This window comes from Nuphar pumila, chromosome 4 (assembly GCF_984573655.1).
Source record: "Nuphar pumila chromosome 4, dmNupPumi1.hap1.1, whole genome shotgun sequence".
NCBI classification, from domain to species: Eukaryota; Viridiplantae; Streptophyta; class Magnoliopsida; order Nymphaeales; family Nymphaeaceae; genus Nuphar; species Nuphar pumila.
This window is the reverse complement of record NC_143252.1, coordinates 50,534,289-50,554,783: the sequence shown is the minus strand read 5'-3', so window position 1 is coordinate 50,554,783 and position 20,495 is coordinate 50,534,289. Positions and strand designations below refer to the sequence as shown.

General features: G+C 38.9%; 1 pseudogene across 1 annotated transcript; it reads left to right on the top strand.

Moving 5' to 3' along the window:
* The first annotated feature begins 2,829 nt into the window (after positions 1-2,829).
* Positions 2,830-19,580, top strand: LOC149840205 (uncharacterized; annotated as a pseudogene). Its single transcript, XR_016431677.1, has 4 exons — positions 2,830-3,087; positions 4,048-4,284; positions 4,395-4,612; positions 19,403-19,580. The product of XR_016431677.1 is annotated as an uncharacterized LOC149840205 (transcript).
* The last annotated feature ends 915 nt before the right edge of the window (positions 19,581-20,495 follow it).

The window sequence follows — 20,495 nt, the reverse complement described above, 5'->3', positions numbered from 1 at the left end:
ACATACACGTATGAACTAGTTGGACTGTATGTATAATCTAACAACCGATGTTATGGCAGATTGAAATTTTTTTTCTCGTTAATCAATTGAATCCCCATATGCTAGGAATATTAATATAGAAACTCACAAATTATGAAGAACAATTCATTGAGTCGCACAGAAAAAATAATTTATTATATCAACCATTATCTAACATCATCATAGAGTAAAATAAGATGGAAGATACAACAGATCTCAAATGGTACATCAAACAGTTATAATAAAATCCTTTTTTTTTTGTTTCTGTTTGGAGTTCACGACAACCGAACTCGAAACCCATTGGCAGAAATAGAAAGAAATCTCTTGTAATCCATAATCAAAACCTCCTTTTTTCAATTGATTCTCGGCAGTCGGAATCCCCAAATTGAGCGATTGGGGGTTTCCGACAGCCCTCGCAGTATGCCTATCCTTACTGAACAACAATCCAAAACCCTTTAGCATAAATCAAAAACCCTTTTTACATAAACCGAAAACCCCTTTTTATCATTCGAACCCCCCCTCTTAGCGTAAATCAAAACCCTTTTTTTTCTCTTTTTTTTTACCTGGGATTCATGGCAACCTGAATCCCCATTTTTTTCTCGATTAGGGATTCACTACAACCCATATCCCTCATTTCCTACTAGATTTGGGTTTCGTTTCAGAGTAGCTGAAATCCCCAAATCGATTGATTTGGGGTTTTCGGGCAACCCACACCATAGGCTCAACCCATGACGTACCCAACAAGAAGAACACAAAATATTCCTACCTCTTTCAATGCTTTTTCGACGATCGAAGACTGTTGTTGCGAGAGGAGGGTCGGCCAACGTCGATTGTTTCACTATCGAGCTCGGGTCAAGAGGAACATGGAGAAGAGAGGAGTAGGGGGTCGCTCAGGTGGATGCCGACAAACGCAGAGAGAGAGAGAGAGGAGGAGGAGAGTGGGAGGAAAAGGGGTTCGGGACCCCATTAGTAGGAGGGTGGCCTCCTGAAAAGGGAGGGGGCCGTTACCCTCACCCGGGCGGTTACACATCTCCCCTCCCCCTTTCCATTGCGTTATCAGAACCCTAACAGGTTCTATCGGACCTTCGTATGCCCCTATACTTATAACCTTTTTTTTTTTCATTTCACGGGGCGCGGCCGGGGTTTGGGTTCGAGACCATATCCTATTATAATCAGATGCTGATATGATTTTCACTTTTTGCTATCAAATCTGACAAATATCCGAACTTTAACCCGAATCCTTTAAATGAAAAAATCTGTTTAGCCCACATCCGGTTAGTTGAATATATGGTATTGGCTACATCCGATCAACCTTTTACATTCTTATGGGTATCGATCTTTCATTCTTGGATTCAACATGTTTCAACTAAATCTGCAATGGTTAAAAAAAAAAATCTCTATATTAGGGACTACTAGAATATGAAAACTGGAAACATGAGAACTCCAGTATCAACAGGGATTTTTATAGGTCATTTTAAAGGGACTGACTCTTGAATATTTCAACTAAATCATCTGATTGTGGCGCAGCGACTTATATTTTTATAAATATTTAAGCATCTAAAAATCTTATTTTTTTGTCAAAAGATCCAACAATCGATTCCTAGCAAATGGACCATGCTGAACTCATATGTGGATTCGGTATTGCAAAAAAAAAAAAAAAAACATGAAGAGCACGAGTTTTTATATTTCCAAGTCTCATATTCTATTAGCCCACACAGGCTTCGCTCATCTAGTAGGGGCTACTAGTGAATGTCACCAAATTGACGGAATGTCACAAGTTCAAAACCCATAGGTGGCTCGCCACAAAGGTAGAATCTGAGTGTACTCCCCCGGTGGGTGAGGGCCATCTGATGGGTTTTACAAACCGCAAGCCAGCCAAGGTGCAGTCGGTGATGGTTTTTTTTCTCTTGGATTATAAAAATAAAAAAAGTCTCGTATTCTATCGGCCACTGTATTAGTCGGTTACATGCAAAGATTAAGGGTAATTTAATAGTTTAAATACATCAGGAAGCCGTTATCCGACGTGGCAGACGCGCGCTTCTCTCCACTGGAAACGTGTGAATTCCCGCTGACGTAGGACATGCCACGTCGGATCACTTTCGGTGCACAGGTCTTCTCCCGATGCCCATTTCTGGAAAAAAGTCCGGTAGAAGAAATCGGAGGACGGAAATCGCTGATCCTTTTTCCGGGGATCGAGATTTCCGAGCTTCCAGTAGGAGAGCAAATCGACGGCCCTAGTTCGATCTTTGGCAGTTCCTCTCCCTCCTACGATTTCGAGATTTCTCTATTTAATTTTTTTTTTCAAACAAAGGAAAAAGCACTCTGCTTTCGACACTCCTTCTCCTTTCCCTTCAAACACACACTCCTATCTTTTTCTCTAATTTTACAGGGAAATCGATTCCCGAACATTTTTAATTTCCTAAAGTATTCTGTACGAAGCGTGTAAATTTTTTCTCTTTCTCTCTTGCTTGGTTTGGGGAATTTAGGGTTGGTATATGTATTTAAAATTTTCAATTACGGAAGCTAAAGTTGAGTAAGATCAGGGTTTCTTGTGTCGTACGCATTCCGCTTGTTTCCGAAATGGGGAAGGGAAAGATTTTCCTTCCGCTAGGGTTTGTTTCTTTGTCGACAATGGAACTCATGAGTTTCGTGTTTTTCGAAGACCGAACGGTTAATGTGAAGCAATGCATGATTCGGCAACCGTAGAGGTGTTTCATCCTGCGTCGCTCTGCACTAGATTGTTGTTTTCCTTGGGTTCTTTCGTGTTATTGTTTGGCTTCTGGTGAATCGTCGGGATCTTTTCGCTCGGAAATGACTTATTGCGTGGAGATTAAGGACGGCTCGGTGTTGGATTCGAAGTTGGAGATGGGAGACGACAATGGGGCGTACGTTAGGTTGGGTTACCTGAACGATCCCGAGCCGGAGGAGTTTGGGAGGTTGGAGAATAGGCCGCCTTTGAAGAAGGCTTGCCGCGTGTGCTGGTGGGTCAAGGCGGTTTTTGTATGCCTTTGCTTCCTGCTGCTGGTTGGTGCTTTCATCATTTGGGGGGCGCCTTTTCTCATTGAGAAGGTAAACCCTTTCTCTTGATTCTCGTAATTGAGTTCTTGCTTTTGCATTTCTTCTTCTCCCTTCCATACTTAGCATTTGCATGACTATTTATTCTATTTTCTGTAAATGCATCCGAATTTAGTCCATAATGTAAGAGAATGATCATTTCCCTGTTTTGGCTAATGAATAAAATTTATGCCCCTCATAGGAAGCATAAACAATATATAAGTTAAGTAAGAAATGATTTCAAATGTAACCTTGTTTTGCCATTCTAATGGCTTTATTGTAACTTCTTATGGATATGAATATGGAATCCTATGCCTTTTACCCCTTGTCAAGCAATTTGTATTATAAAATTTGTAAATATAGTAATGGAGAAATACCCAATTGCCAACAACTAGCAATTCATATTAATGAGGGTTTCTATGTTCTTTCTCAGTTCTTCCGGAGTCTTATTTTACGTGAATTTTGAAAATCAGTGATTGCTTTTAGACCTTGGTGTATCGTATATCGTTTTATTCTTACGGCTGGTCATATGCATAATGCATTCTCCTTGTTGGCAGTTTCAGAATTATGTGATGACTAATGGCTCATTTAGGAGGTACAGTTGCCTTCACGTAACGTCCTAACTTGTTTCTACAGACTTTCAAGTCTTATAACATTTTGGTAGGTTTAAAGGCTTTTAAAGAATGTCTGCAGTTTTAAATTAGGCATCCTTAAACGTTGCTTTGTACTCAAAAACCTTTTGGAGCCTCAAAAAGAGCATCGATGTCCCTCATTCTTAACCCCTTGGTGGATATCAGGATTTAGACATGATTTCACTTAAATGTTGGTATATAGTTACTTCTCTTGTAGAAATCAACTTAAAGAATCCATTCATTTTATGAACTTTGTGCAAACAAAATTCTAGAGTATGACAGCATGACTATTTTTTTCATCTCCAAATTTCTTTTAACAAATTTTGCCTTATGCCATTAATAGGTTGTTGTACCAATCTTGGACTGGGAGACGGCCACATTTAGTACACCTGTTCTCGGTTTTTTGCTTTTTGCTTCTATGGCAGTATTTCCTGCTCTCTTATTGCCATCAGCACCTTGCATGTGGTTAGCGGGAATGACTTTTGGTTATGGATATGGATTTTTACTAATCATGGCAGGCACAATCTTGGGCATGTCTTTGCCATACTTCATTGGTTCTCTCTTTCATGAAGGAATACATGTGAGTCCTAATTTCCTGACTCAAAATTTGCACAAGTGCAATTTGTTAAATGTATCCTTTCATAATCAGAAAATTTTAGTCTGACTGAAAACTTTATTTTATTGATACAGAAATGGCTTGAAAGATGGCCTAAGAAAGCTGCTATTATTAGATTAGCAGGGGAAGGAAGCTGGTTTCATCAGTTTTGAACTGTCAGTTTGCTTAGGATCTCTCCATTTCCTTACATTATCTTCAATTATGCTGTTGTTGCAACAAATGTGAAATACTGGCCGTACATATGTGGATCTTTGGTAGGAATGGTGCCAGAAGATTTTGTTACAATATACAGGTTAGTCCTATGACTGATTTTTATGTAAAGCAGGTTTCATAACTAAAAAGTGTTTTTCCTTCTTGTTATTCATTCTTAGCATTCACAATATGCCTTTGTTGAAAATGCAAGCTCATAAGCTTTGGAATTTTCTACTTTTGTGATTTTGGTTTAACAGGTTGTTTTATTAATCATGATTTATTTATTTATGACTTCAAATAAGATGAGTGAGAATCGTTTACGGTGGTTTGGACATATTCGGCGAAGGCCTAATGATGCTCCAATTAGAAGGATGGAGAAATGGGAAAATATATTAGTTAAAAGAGGTCGGGGTAGGCCTAGGAAGACATGGATGGAGGTGATAGGAAAGGATATGAATGCTTTGAACCTCATCGAGGACATGGCATTGGATAGAAATGATTGGAGGAGAAGGATTCATGTGGAAGACCCAGAATGATTTTCTTTTTTGGTTCATATCGCCGACCCCAATTGTTTTGGGATGAAGGCGTAGTAGTTGTTGTTGTTTTTGTAGTCTAGTTTGTGGTAAGGGTGGGTATGGGGCTGGGCAGTTTGCAGACTGCCTGTGGTCTGACCTGAACGTGCCAGGCCTGACCTTCCTTTTTGGGATCCAGCTTGGAACAAACTGGTCTTGCACCTGGCCCATTAACACAGGCCAGGACCCTAGTCAAAAATATGTGGCCCGTATTCTTTGCCTTCTAAAAATAGGGTGCCAGGCAGCTCATGGCCTGACCCATTGGTTTTGTTCCTGCCTCAAACCAGCTTGTTGACGTGCCAGGTTTGACTAGGCCCCGGGCAGGTTGTTCTGTCCAAAACAACAGGCTGGCTGTCCCATTGCCCAACCCTAGTTTGTACTGGAAAACAAAAAGAAAGAAAATTCTAAATTTGTAATATAGTGCTTCTAGCAGTTTTGCAAAATGTCTTGAGAGTCGAGACCCCTTGAACTTTTATTAGCAAAATATTTATGTGTTGCTTCTAACCTCTTGTTTTATGCCCCTCTTTTGTTTTGTTTTTGGACATTGTATTGGAAATCATTCCCAACCCTAGTTTGTACTAGAAAACAAAAAGAAAGAAAAATCTAAATTTGTAATATAGTGCTTCTAGCAGTTTTGCAGAATGTCTTGAGAGTCAAGACCCCTTGAACTTTCATTAGCAAAATATTTATGTGTTGCTTCTAACCTCTTGTTTTATGCCCCTCTTTTGTTTTGTTTTTGGACATTGTATTGGAAATCATTCCTTGGGCCTTATTTCTATTGATGTTTCTTGATGTGGCATGTTGGTGATTAGAAATGTGCATCCAACTGGTTTTGTTTCACATCTGGTTCTTTTCATTTTTTATGATTTATTTCTTTGTTACATACGGTTTCAAGCTTTTGTTTTAAGCTTCCTGCTTCTTATGTCTTACTGTCATTGAATGTGGCAGCCCCATTTACTTTGTGATAAACTAGCCAAACTAATGCAAACATATGCTGCTCTGGATGTCGTTGCACATGTAATAGTGACAGCTGCACTTTAGCAAGGCACTTCACACTTCACCATATCTGTATTAGAAAAACAAATTGTGTTCAACTTTCAACCATTTATTGTCATTTGTCAGGAAGGGAAGTGCAATCCATCATCTAAGTCTTCCATATGAAATTTTCAAGTTTAATCAGTAATTGGCTCCAAATCTTTAAATTGGGTTGCATTCCTAGCAAATCTGATCTACATGATACGTGTGCTTCCTTTCTTGACTTTCGTGTTCTATTTTGGGGAATATTTTGGAAATGCACCACCCATTTTTTTAGGTTTTCCCCAACACATGCTTAACTTTTTGGCTTTTCACCTCATCTAACATTCAGGTGGCTGATAAAAGCATCCTCTGTTCAAGCAATCCAAGCTGCAACTAGCACCACTAACATTGTGAAAATACATAAAATTTTAGCCCCAACAATTTGAAACCCTCTCTCTCTCTCCATCAAGATTATTGATTTTCAACATCTGATCTTTTGGGTCTTGTTTCTTTTTTCAGTCTTAAAACAGTTTTGGGAACACTGATTAACAAAGTGATGGTAATATCATCTGATCTTTTGGGTCTTGTTGTTCCTTTTTTCAGTCTTGAAATAGATTTGGGAACATTGATTAACAAAGTGATGGTAATATCATCTGATCTTTTCCTTTTTTCATTCTTAAAATAGTTTTGGGTGCATTGATTAACAAAGTGTTGGTATAATATCACAAAGAGGGGTTGGGAGAGAACAAGAGGGCACATTTACAATATCAGAGAAGATGAATTGTGGCAACTAGGAGAAAAAGTTAAGGCTTGCATGGAGGTAACAGTTATTCGTGTCATGTTTACTTACTGGCAATAAGAGCACAAGGAGAAGCATAAAACGAAGACTGTAAAGGATAAAACTGTCAATTTTTGCTAGTTCATGGCCAACATTTCTTTGACGTATTTAAAAATTGTAATTAATTAAAGAAAATTTTAGGGGCACTTTTGAAAAGCTAAAAATTTAGGTGCTATTTTGTAATCTTCCCTTTATTTTGAGAATGAAAAATCTTGCTCACATGTAGTCACATTTAACTAGAAAACAGTTGAGGTGTATGTAGAGAACAAAGCATCACCATTTCTTAGAACCAGTCACTTATATCTGTTCCAGGTATATCTCAAGATAATGTAGATTTTCAAATAAACTTGAGAAAACCTTGGCATTCAACATAAAAACATAAACTCAAGATAATATGCCCCCTGTTTGGATCACTTTATAAACTGTTCCTTGCCATTTATGCTTATTTTAATTAACACTTTTTGGTGTTTGGAATCTGGATCATTTACTTTTATTTTTTTTAATGACATTTTATAAATTTCACCCTTTTTTCAAAAATAGGGGGTGACCTACTTATTTCTTTTGTGTAAGTGCTGATTTTCTTCCATTTCACCCCATCATCACCCACCACCATTTCTCCACCATCACCACCATCATTACAATCATCACCATTGCCACCACCATCACCATTACCATAATCACCATTGCTACTACCATCATTACCATTAATACTACCACCACAACCACTATTACCACCATCACCACAATTGCCTCCGCTACCAGCACCATTACCACCACCTGCACCACTGCCACCATCACTATGTCACCATCACCTCTATTACCACCACCACCACTACCATCCACCATCACCATCCATCATCACCATTACTAACTAATCTTCTTTTTTTATTCATATAAATTTAAATAGTTGGTGATCCAAACATTCACATAATTAAAAATAAGGGCAAGTATCTTCATTATAAAATGTGCTTTAATTTATTTTTGTAAGCAATAAACGAAACCAGATCCAATCAGGGCAATAGACATTTAAGTAAACCTTGGCATTTAGAAAAAGAGAAGTATAAAAATACTATAAGAAAAATAGATTTTATTTTTTTCAGAAATTTTGAGAAAATTTTGTAAGTTTTTAAAATGATAAAATAAGAATCAGAAAATCATATTTAATGCAGAAATTTAGAAAAATAAAAAGTTTTGAAAATATAGTGTTTTTTTTATATTTACACAAAGAAACCGTCCACAGGAACAGAGACCTAGCCGTGTTGGCTCTGTCTGCCATACTTACGGTCACTGTCTTGGCAACGTAAAACTCCGTGGAATTACCCCTTGCCCCCAGGGAGTCACCACGCTTCGGCTTGCACAAGTGGTGATGCCCATGAGATTTGAACCTAGACCGCCTGCCTAGCGGCCTAGGCCACATCCCACTACGCTAAACCCCTTTGGGGCTTGAAAAGATAGTGCTAATGCTGCCATTTTTTGAAAAATTTGGTAGTTTGATAATATTGCAATATTTTCACTTTTTAATTAATTCTCCATTATTGTGATATTTTCAGAATACCAGTTACAATTATAAAACCTATCTAACTATGTCAAAATAAATTAAGAAAAAAAATTAGGAAAAGTGAATCTGGATAACATATTTGTCATTATGCACAAATTAAGCTGATCCTATCATCAATATTTGAAAATGTAACCCTTAGCATAATAAAATGGATTAATGATGACACATGCTTCAATGAGTATTTTCTCCAACCAAAGGCACTGAAAAAGGTGCAAAGGATCTGACCCGATTCATGTAACCGATCCATGTAATATCCATGTAATGACCATGTAACTCCTTTTTACATTTATCGGGTCTGGATACACCAGACCCAGACCCATACTGTAATGTAAACTTAAATACACAAGTTAGGTCACAATTTCTTTTACTGAAATCGTGACAGCCGTAATTGATCTCTCTCTCCCTCTCTCTCTCTTCTCTTTCTCAATGCGGGTGCAGAGGAAAACTTTCATGGTATCAGAGCATAAATCCATCTAGGGGTTGAGGAGGATTCCAAAGGTGCGACAGATCAAAGGTTTGAGGTTTCTTTCATCTCCCATCTTCTTTTCTTCTTCAGTTTTCTTTTTCTCTACCTCCATTCCCAATCTCCATCTCTCGTTTTTCCCCTTTTCTGTTTTTCTTCAGTCTTTTCTTTTCCTTTTAGTGGATTCACGCCTCACGTGAATTCCTAAGCTGTTCACAAAGAGCTCACGTGAACCCTGGTTCACGATAATCCTATAGATCAAGAAAGGGAAAAGCCTGTTTCATGTGAAACACTAAGATTAAATTATAAACCATTCAATTTTTTTCTTCTTCTCTTTTCTGCTTATCCCTTCTTATACTGGGCTGGATATCCAAGTCTGATCGTGCATTTCGGGCAGACCTGCGACATCAAATCTGGGATTCTAAACCCTTTTGATGTCCAGCCTGCTGTGTGACAATCTCTTTTGATTCGACTCTCAGAACCCCTTTCTCGTATCATATTTCTTTTGACTGTTACGAGTGGGATCCACATTGAAAATACAGTCTGTTTTTTTTTTTCTTCTCTTCCTTTCCTCATTGCTTCCACATTGAAAATACGGTTTGAATTTCTTTTTCATTGCTTAAATATCCGACCTTTCAAAAGTAAAAAAGAAAACTCAGTCTTGGAATATAGCCTGAATTTCTTCTGACAGCCTCTGGTCGCCAATTTTTGAGTTTCTCAGCCGTAAAAAAAAAAGGCGATCAACAAACATCTCTGGCTGCAGACTGAGCACCCTGTGGATACTCTGGTAACACAAAAAGGGGTTCTTTTTCTTGTTAAAACTCTTCTTTATGGATATTCATTCCTCTTCATCCAATCTTTCTTTAAGTTTTCTCACTCAACTCGTTTCTGAAAAGTTAACTACCTCAAACTTCTTGATTTGGAAGAGACAAATAATTCCTTTTATAAGGAGTCAAGGTCTCTTAGGTCACCTTGATGGAACCACTCCCGCTCCACTCGAATATGTTACGAGAGAGGAAAAAGACGACAAAGGAGTAAGTTCAATTGTGTATGTCAAGAATGTAGAGTACCTCAATTGGGAAAGGAAAGATCAGTCGGTGGTTGCATATATCACTTCCACCTTGTACCAAGAGGTCCTTGTTGCAATTCCCGACAATTGTACTGCTCTGCAACTTTGAAAAAAATTGGTTCAAACATATTCACAAGTTTCGCAGGCACGAATGGTTTTTCTCAAGAGGGAATTTCAAATGCTGAGAAAAGATTCCATGACCATCATGGAATATCTGAACAAGCTGAAGACTATCACAGACCAACTTGCAGTTATAGGGTGCGCGGTGAGTGACAGTGATATGGTACAACAAACTCTGAGTGGATTGGGATCCGACTACAATATGATCATCACTTCACTATTGTGTCTCCCTGCCCTTCCTACCTTTGATGAGTTGCGAGCAAAATTGATTCAGTATGAGATGACTTTGAAAAGGTTCTCTGAGGAATCTCACATTCACACAAATTCTCAGGAAGTTTTTTGCCACAGGAGTGACTTATGGTAGAGGACGAGGACGAAGAGGACAAGGGCGAAGTGGACACGGAGGGTATGGTCTGCTTCCCACTCCAAATACGTTAGCTTATGCGCAGGGATAAAGATCCATTCCTACTTGCTTCCTTTGTAACAAAAAGGGGCATATCAAGGCGAATTGTTGGCATAATCTAGAGAATAAAGGAAAGGGTCCACAGACAGAAAACAAAAGGAAGTTCTCAAATAGTGGAGAGATTAAAGATCTGTTGATATCTGCTTTGTCAGAGTTGAAATTGAAACAGTGTGATGAAGGCACTTGGTTTGTCGACTCAGGGGCAGCGACTCATGTGACAGGTGATGCAGGTAAGATTTCTAATCCCATTCCTTATTTTGGAAAAAGTAAGATTGTCACTGGAGATGGATCCCACCATCTTGTTTCTCATGTTGGAAAAACTGTCATTCCCATGTTATATTCCACTCTTACTTTTTCAGACATTCTTCATGCCCCTGACATTAAGAAAAATATTGTCTCTGTTTCCAAACTTATTGATGATAATAATGCTTCAATTGAATTCACTCCCTTCTCTGTGCAGGTCAAGGACCTACGCACGAGGGAAACATTCGCTGAAGGAAAGAGACGAGGCAATATGTATGTCTTTGAAGAAGCTCCTTGTCATGCTGTTCGCCCTGTCCACCTGAATTCAAAGCCCTCATTAGAGTCGTGTTTATCCTCTTCTGCTAATGTTTTTAGTATTTCTGAATGTAATAAGTCATTCTTATGGCATAGTCGGTTAGTACATTGTGGGAGTCATTTTATTGAGAAACTTGTATCTAATAATCTCATTCCAAAAGAAAGTCTCAATAGGGATGAGAACAGTCACAAATGTTCCAGTTGTCTTTCCTGCAAGAGTCATGTATTGCCTTTTCATTCCATTAATAAGAGAGCTTCAAAACCTTTTGAGATAATCTGTTCTGATGTATGGGGACCCACCCCAATTGCCTCTGGATCTGGAAGCAAATACTATCTAATATTTGTTGATAACTATTCTCGATACACTTGGATATATTTCATAAAAAATAAGTTGGAAGTCTTCTTTTTGTTTTAAAATTTTCTTTCCTTTATCAAAAATCAATTTTCTGAGTCCATTCAATTTTTCCAATGTGATGGAGGTGGGGAATTCTCATCCCGTGATTTTATTTCTTTTCTTCAAAATAACGGAATAGGAAGGGTGTCCTGTCCTCACACCCCTCAACAAAATGGAATTGCTGAACGAAAACACAGGCATATCGTTGAAAGTGCCATGAGTATGCTCCATGACAGCAATCTTCCCATCAACCTATGGACAGAAGCTTTCCATTCAGCCGTGCATGTGATAAATAGACTGCCTATGGTTGTTCTGGAAAATAAGTCTCCTTATCACTGTCTTTTTAGAACTCATCCTAGTTATTATGATCTGCGTGTTTTTTGATGTGTCTGCTATGTGTATATCGATCAGTCTCTGAGAAACAAGTTTCAAGACAAGCCCCAAAAGTGCAGATTTGTGGGATATGCAGATGACTACAAAGGATATAGGTGTTATGATCCCACCAACAAACGCATCAGAACCTCAAGAAACGTTGTCTTTGATGAACAAAATTTTGATCACGGAGCTGACACAACGAATATGCCAACTGAAATTTACTATCCTTGGCTGAGCTCAGAACTTTTTGCTGGCTCCAATGAAGCATGCTCCTCAGATTGTGTGCAACAAGAAGGAGAGGTGTTTGAGAACACTGGGACATCGGGGTCACAGAATGCAGAGGAAGTACCGGGCAAATACAAAGGCATTGTCTATTCTAGATAGAGACCGACAACATCAAGCCATTAAGATCATGTCTCAGTCGCCAATCTTGCGCCTTCTCATACTCTTGCAGCCAGAAAATCAAACCGCATACGACATCCTATTGACAGGTGGGTTAGTTATAACAACTTCTCCTTGGATCTTCAACTGTTTTTAACTGCCATCAATAAGGATGAAGAGCCCATCATGTATTATCAGGCAGCCGCTTCTATGAAATGGGCAGAAGCCATGAATGATGAAATGCAAGCCTTGCATGAATGTGGAACATGAGAAGTTGTTCCCAGATCACCTGATAAAAATGTTGTCGGATGCAAATGGGTCTACAAAATCAAGTACAAACCAGATGGAACCATTGAACGATATAAGGCCAGGCTTGTAGCAAAAGAATTCACTCAAGAAGCAGGGCAAGACTATGATGAGACAATTAGTCCGGTTGTAAGAATGAGAACGATTCGAATCATCATCTCCCTGGCTGTTGAACATGGATGGAAGTTGAGTCAGCTTGATGTAAAAAATGCATTTTTACATGGGAATTTGAAGGAGGAAGTATACATGGAATAACCCCCTGGATATCAAGAACAAAATTGTAAAACCCATGTATGCAAGCTAAAAAGAGCCATTTACGGCCTGAAGCAAGCATCTCGCTCTTGGTTTGATAGCTTCTCGCTAGAGATTCAGAAACATGGATTTTCACGTTCCATGCTGGACCACTCATTATTTATTTTTAAAAGCCCGCCTGTGACCATTCTATTATTAATTTATGTCGACGATATTATCATCACAGGAAACTCTGCGGACCATATCCAAGAAATAAAAGACTTATTAGATCAAAGGTTCAAAATGAAAGATCTTGGAGTTCTACGCTATTTCCTTGGTGTAGAAGTTGATAACCAGGCTCATGGCTTGACACTTACTCAACACAAGTACACCGTAGATGTTCTCAGCAAGGCAGGCATGAAAGACTGCAAACCTCTGGGAACTCCGAGTGTACTTCATCAAAAACTTAACGCTCATGATGAAGATCTGTGTGATGACCCCACCAGGTATCGTAACATAATAGGAATGTTACAATACCTCACATTCACTAGACCTGATATTGTTTATTCAGTCAATCAAGTGTCTCAGTTTATGCATGCGCCATGTACTGGACATATGAAAGCAGTCAAGAGGATCCTTAGATATCTGAAAGGGACTATTGGGGATGGATTGATGTATTTACCACAGTCATATGGCCAAGACAAGCACGAAATTATTGTATATTGTGATACAGACTGGGCAGGAGATCCTGACGAACGAAGATCTACATCAGGATATTGTGCCTTCATTGGAAGAAATTTAGTCTCTTGGAGCAGTAGAAAACAAAAAGCTATCGCTAGATCAAACACTGAGGCTGAATATAGATCCATGGCTGCTGCCACTGCCGAAGTCACATGAATCAGGCATCTTTTAACTGAAGTAGGAGAAAAGATCTCCCACACTACCTTGCTCTGTGACAATCAAAGTGCCATCAACATGTCATTTAATCCAGTACATCACAGTCGTGCCAAGCACATTGAGATCGACCAACACTTTGTGAGACAGAAGGTTGAAGAAAAAAAGATTGAGCCTGAGTTTGTCAGCACTGAAAGACAGGTTGCAGACATATTTACCAAAGGGTTAATCAAGGACCGCTTTTGGATGCTTAAAAGCAAGTTGTTCATGGTTCAAAACCATAATCAACTTGAGGGGGGGTGAAAAAGGTGCAAAGGATCTGACCCGATCCATGTAACATCCATGTAACTCCTTTTTACATTTATCGGGTCTGGATACACCAGACCCGGACCCATACTGTAATGTAAACTTAAATACACAAGTTAGGTCACGATTTCTTTTACTGAAATCGTGACAGCTGTAATTGATCTCTCTCTCTCTCTTCTCTTTCTCAACGCAGGTGCAGAGGAAAACTTTCAGGCACCACCACCACAAAATGATCCACAATATGAGAATGGTGTGAACTCTGCCTGTGATACCAGCTATGACAGAGATCATTTCTCTGATGAAGAACTCCTAGTCCACACCAAAATTTGGCAAAATTAAGCCACACATACTAATAACATAAATATGTGATGCAAAAAGTGGACCATTTCCTCCACGGGCATCACTTTTTATTGTTAATCAGTTGATTTGTATGACCATCAACACATATTTGTTTTACTTGACCCAAAATCTGTCTGGTATGGTATTAGGCTTTAGGCTTCAAAAACAGAAATACCAATAAGAAGCCAGAATAGTACTTGAAATGTGTTCCATGGTAAATCTGGGCATCAATGGTAAGATTTTTCTATTAATGTGGGTTTTCCATCCAATTTTGACTGGATGTACCTCTTCTTTTGTCCCTTGAGAGCAGGAAAATGCTAGTTGAAACACATTTTTTGTGGTGGTTCTAGCTTAGACGTGTATATGTTGTCTTCCAGTGAGGTTCCAGCAAAAGTGGCCTAATATGCCCACTAATTGTTTCTATTATAAGGTGTTGAGAGTTCTCCCAAAATGGTTGTATTTGCCATTCAGAAACTGTAAAAATGCCAATTAAAACAATGATTATGTGGTCCCTTTCATTTGATGGTTATTTTTTCCCAACTTTCAGTTATTTTCCACTCCCCTATGGCAAAACTGCCCCTATATGCCAATTTGATATTTGTATTTTAACTCCATGTGTTTGTCAAAAAAACCTATTGTTGGTGCATTTTCAGTCTGATTTCACCTATGTAACACAAACTCTTCTAACAGGGCACCACACCCGCACCCATGCGGGTGCGACACTTGGACACAGCTTCCTTTGTGTCAGGTGAAGTAAACCACACTGAGGTCCATTTCTGTCCAAAAGTAAATTCAGTTAACCCTAACCAAGTCCAGTTTTATCTATATTATATATATAAATACATAAATGCACACACATACATGTAGTGTTAACTTAAAACTGTTAAAAATTATATATATATACCCTCCCCGCACCCAAGTTTTTTTAAAGTGCCACATCCGCACCCGTATCCACACCTGCACCTATGTGACATAGGTTTTCACCTAATTCAGTATGCAAGATACATAGTGAGGTTAATATTAATTTGGATGGTGACTGGCTTTTTATGCAATGCTTTTCAATTTTCTCTCAGCAGCTAGTGGTGACACAGTCAACATTTTTAGCTATTGAATAGATTTCTGGAAAATATGCTTCTAGTGACTGATCTTTGACCAATGTGTTTGACTAATATGTTACAGTGTTAGAAAACTGCTAGTCAGCATAAGGATGATTTTTTAGAAGATGAATCCATCCTTTCCTTGATCTCACTTCATTCTAGGAAATAGAAGTCCATACTTTCTGTTAGTAATCTTAAGTAGCACTATTGTTTTAATGACTGATCGGTTGAGGGAATGTGGCTTTGATATGGAAAAACTTTGACAAGCTTCAAAGTAATGATAACTCGTTATTCATCCCTTTGTGAGAGCACCCATTTCACTTTGATTCTTATTATTCCTACTATGTTCTTTGTATCCCGACCATAAGGAATTTTTCCAGCATTCCCACATGACATAAGTGCTCTTGACTGAGGTGGGCCATATTTCGTCAGGTCTTAGAGTGCCTGTCATACCACATGGTTGGGGTGTGACTCGACTTTTTGGATCTGGCACCTGCCCCCGAACTGGTGGTGCCGAAGAAGACGTAAATTTACTTGCCTCCAAACCACTTGGAAAGAAAAGACGTGAAAGATAAGTAGTGGAGGTGTCATTCAGTTTGGTAGGGGTTGCCAACTCCTTAATGGAAGACCCTTTTACTCTTTGTACTCCATTCATTACCTTCCATTTGACGGCTTTAATGGTCAATCATTTTGGGAGTTCCTTTGAAATTTTACCGACAGTCCTTCCCAGACTTCTTTACAACAGGTACCTTTAGGAAATAATATTTATCTAATGGGTTTTCAGTAATCTAGGCTAGGTTTCCTGGTTCTCTTCTGGACCCCATACATTTACAAAATTATACACAAATTAACTCTATCCAACCTCTTTGTAGCATAAACTTTGTTTCTCCATTCTAAACCCGGAAGTGTATTCTCTCTAAACTATGAATTTTGTTTACTACATTTCGGAAGCATATGAAAAATATGTATGAAATTTGGGAGCAATTGATTGCTGTACTAAACAATATAACATCCCTTGAAGCGGTACCTCCCTTTGCCAGGAGCTTCCTATGGAACTTTATTACCACTGTGTCCTAAATGATCTCTATTCACCTGCTCTCCAGCCACCAACTTTGAGCAGCAGTCAGAATTTTGCAGTAGGAAGAAGTCGAAGATTCACTAGACTTCATGATCGAAAAATCCACAGAGGCTAACCGTGGCTTTATGAAACTTAAACATGTTATCTGCATACTGCTGTTGGGATAGACTATTAATTCTAGTAACATAAAAGCCTTATTAGCAGATTTCAAGATGCTGTTAATCTCTATAAAAAAGAGATTTTGTGTAAAAACACAATGCTAGAAACACGAAATGTGCACAAAGGCACAAAAGGAGAACTTCTCACAAGTGCACAAAGGCACGAATACAAATGCACAAAAGTAAAAAATATCAACTTGAATATATTGAGTCCCAAAAGGGGCTTTACAAAAGCTTGAAAAAGCTCAAGGGGGTCACCCCTATTTATACTACATTGGAGCAATGGGGGGGCTCCAATACATATGTTGGAGCCCCTCCAACGGTTAGAAAAGTAACCGTTGGAGGCCCCCCATGTGACATCTCATTAAATGAGAGGAAAAGAACAAAAAATAAAAAAAGAGATACAAAAAAAAAACAAATACAACATATTCTCAAATGAGAATATGCGTAAACATGTGAATTTACATAAATACCCTTATCGGGTTAGAGATATATATTTATATATATATATATATATATATATATATATATATATATATATATATATATATAAAAGAGACACAATATTTTAACATTGGGATCATTTAGGATTCCCTTGAATAGCAGCCTTGCCAGCCCTAGAGGACTCATATTGTGGAATTATAGGATCCACTTGTCTCTTAGATAATAAATCATCATGATATATTCGTGTTGAGGTTGGACACTTGCTGTCTGAACATTTAAAGCTATACTAGTTTCATTCTAAATCCATTTAATGGCTGTTAAAAAAAAAAAAGAACAATACTTCTTTCTTTTTATATTTGTACAATTATTCTTCAGAGAATAATACTAACATTCTTTTCATATCTTGTACAAATACTCTTCTCATTTATTTTTTTTTTAAAATATCTGGCAACCACCGGGTCTCTTTCTAATTAGTGAGCCTAGGCTGAAGCATTTGATTCTGAGTTTTTAAGAATAGGATCCACACAAGAAATGCTAATATCAGCGCAGGTTGCATAGTAAAAATAACCCTATGGGTTATCTCCTGCTGCTGAGTTGTCACTTTTGATTGTTCTGTTCAACTAGTCCAATGTAATCTATCTGCATTCACATTTTGCAACAGTAGAATCGGTTGGCCTCTTCTGATGCCGAATCCCAGGTCCGAGCTAGCAACCAGTCATCATGCCATTGATCACACAGAAATCAGCAAGTCGATGAATTTAAAATGAGACCGTTGATTTCTGAATTTCCGAACAGAGCCTTATGACTGTTTTCTGCCACTACACTTATTTTCTGTACACAGCATCCCCTGAAAGAATTTCTCGTAACATGGGTTCTTTGTCATTTACCAAATTGAAAGATAAAGTTACAAGTTCTCAAGCTTGTGCCTTTCTTTGAGAGTTTGTCAAGATACTGTGATTAATGGATAGTAAGAGATGAAGGTCAGTTGCAACCAACAGTTCCTGTTAGGTATTTTAAAACGTTCAACTTGCCAAAACACTGCTGTACTGAAATAGCGAGAGACAAGAAAAGAAAAAAGGAGAAACGGAAAAATAGGATCATCCTGGTCAGTGGCGTAGCTAGGATTCATGTGAGGGGGGGGGGGGGGGGGGTTCGGGGGCAGTGCCCCCGATTTTTTTTTTTAGATAAAATAAAAAATGGCTACAATTATTAATAAAAATCTATTTCATATGGACAAATCAAACTATTTGCTGCAGTCAGGGCTGGGCTAGGACTGCACTGGGCTAAAAAAATGGATAAAAATCTATTTCATATGGAATCAGGGCTGGGCTAGGACTGGGCTTTTAAAAAAAAAATAAAAAAATTTAACTGTTTCGGGAGGCAGGACTGGGATACAGCCCAGTCCTGCTCCACCTTGCTCCGCCTCTGATCCTGGTGTAACTTTGTCATTATACATAAGATAATTGATGAACGTTGGTGATGATTGGTTACCATCAACTGCAAAACTTTCTGTTTTATACTGCTCTTTACTTTTTTATGCACTGTTTTGAGAAGCCACTGGATGCTTAGCTGCACACACCGAGCACCAAACATTTGGTGGTTTCAAACTCCCCAACGTTGCTGTGGGACTTGTCTATGGCTTGAGTTGGATCAGCATTCCTAACTCACCTAGCGGCTCAATCAAGTTGGACTCACTCAGCTGTGACTCGTCGAGGCCCCTGTTTGAGCCACAGCCAAATTTGCTAATTTATTGCTGGACTACAGCGATTCTGATCTCAAGTTGGTTGATCTAAGGTGGCTTGGCCACTGCTTGACAAAGGGGGAATTGGTATTGCTTTGTAGACATCCCTATGAGGGTCCTAAAAATTCGCCACTTTTTATTCTTGACTAGAGATATAGGAGGACAAGGGAAGTCTTGGTTTGTGATGGAAGGGAGGACAGATCAGGTGCAATCACATTGCCCACTTTGAGTGTGCCGCACCTGGTCGCCCTCTATCTTTGGCTCACAGCCTGTCAGTTGTGGGGCCCAACAGCAGATGAAGGGCAGCTAGGTGCAGCGGCAGACTCAAAGTGTGCAATGCGATTGCACTTGAACTGCCATCCATGGAAGGCTTGTTTGGTTTGGTTGGCTGACTTTTTTGATGGTTTTGAAGGGTATGGAAATGTGTTTGGTCATGAGCAGGAGTCCTTTTTGTGATGGGTTTCCAATTTGATGGTTGTTTTGCGCAGCGGGATTCTGATCAGAAGCCTTGCGGATGTGTCTCACGATAGGCGGTTCCTTTTGCCTCAGCAGATCCTGTACAACTCGCTCGGCGTCTGCGCTGCCATTGCTGCTGCTATCGCCTTAACCATCTATTCCAAGAATGCACTTCAAACACTTCAGTCCGAAGAAGACACCCTGGAATGATGCCAAAACTACAAAGAGAGGAGGAAGACGACCAGGCGGGGCGGGTGGGCCAGTGGCCAGTGGGTATATTTGTTTTGGCCACGTGTACCAATGCCCAGACACGTCACTCACCTGTAGAAGGAAAAATTGGAGTCACATAAGCAAAAGATGTATATAATTGCTGTAGATGAATGAAGAAAATGAATTTGCAACTTTACACACACATATCCACTTTTTTTTTGTTTTTTCTTTTTAAATAGTCAAGGTGGTGGTGACGTTATATTTGTATATTTAGTGAAAAAAAGTGTTCTAAATGTGGTGGAATTGGTTGGCCGAGCCATTAATGTTTTCGATTTTTATATTTCTTTTTCTTCAGAAAGAAGGCTGGAGTTGGTGTTCACACAGTCAGCATTCATGGAGCCATTTATAAAAAATGTCGGTGGGCACTGACGATGAATTAAATTCCTGAGGCACGGATCATAAATCTTTGACATACATATATTCTGCAACTAGACGTTATGGCCATTTATGAATTATGGGGCCTCATGTTTCTCTGAACTCATTTTGGTTTTACCTTCGTAATTTGTAGTTTAGATTTTCTTTTTGTCTCTCTCTCTCTCTCGTTAGTTTTAGAGTTGTAATGAATGAGATGAGTCATGAATGGGTTGTCGTCGTCATGTCGATATCGCCTGAGCTCTTGTCCCGTTTATTGAGAATTGATGTATGAGCGTTTTTTTCTGGCTGTCTGAAGAAGACGGAGTTTTAAATATGAGAAAAGGAACGGCAGAAAGCAGAGGCAAAATCATGCTGTGCGGTTTCTCCCCCATTAAAAATAATTAAGGAGTGAGATATTTGCTGCTGCAGGAACCCAGCATTAAACCATTGAGACTGCTTGTTGAAGATGACCGAAACGCCCTTGCTTTCGTCAACCAAGGA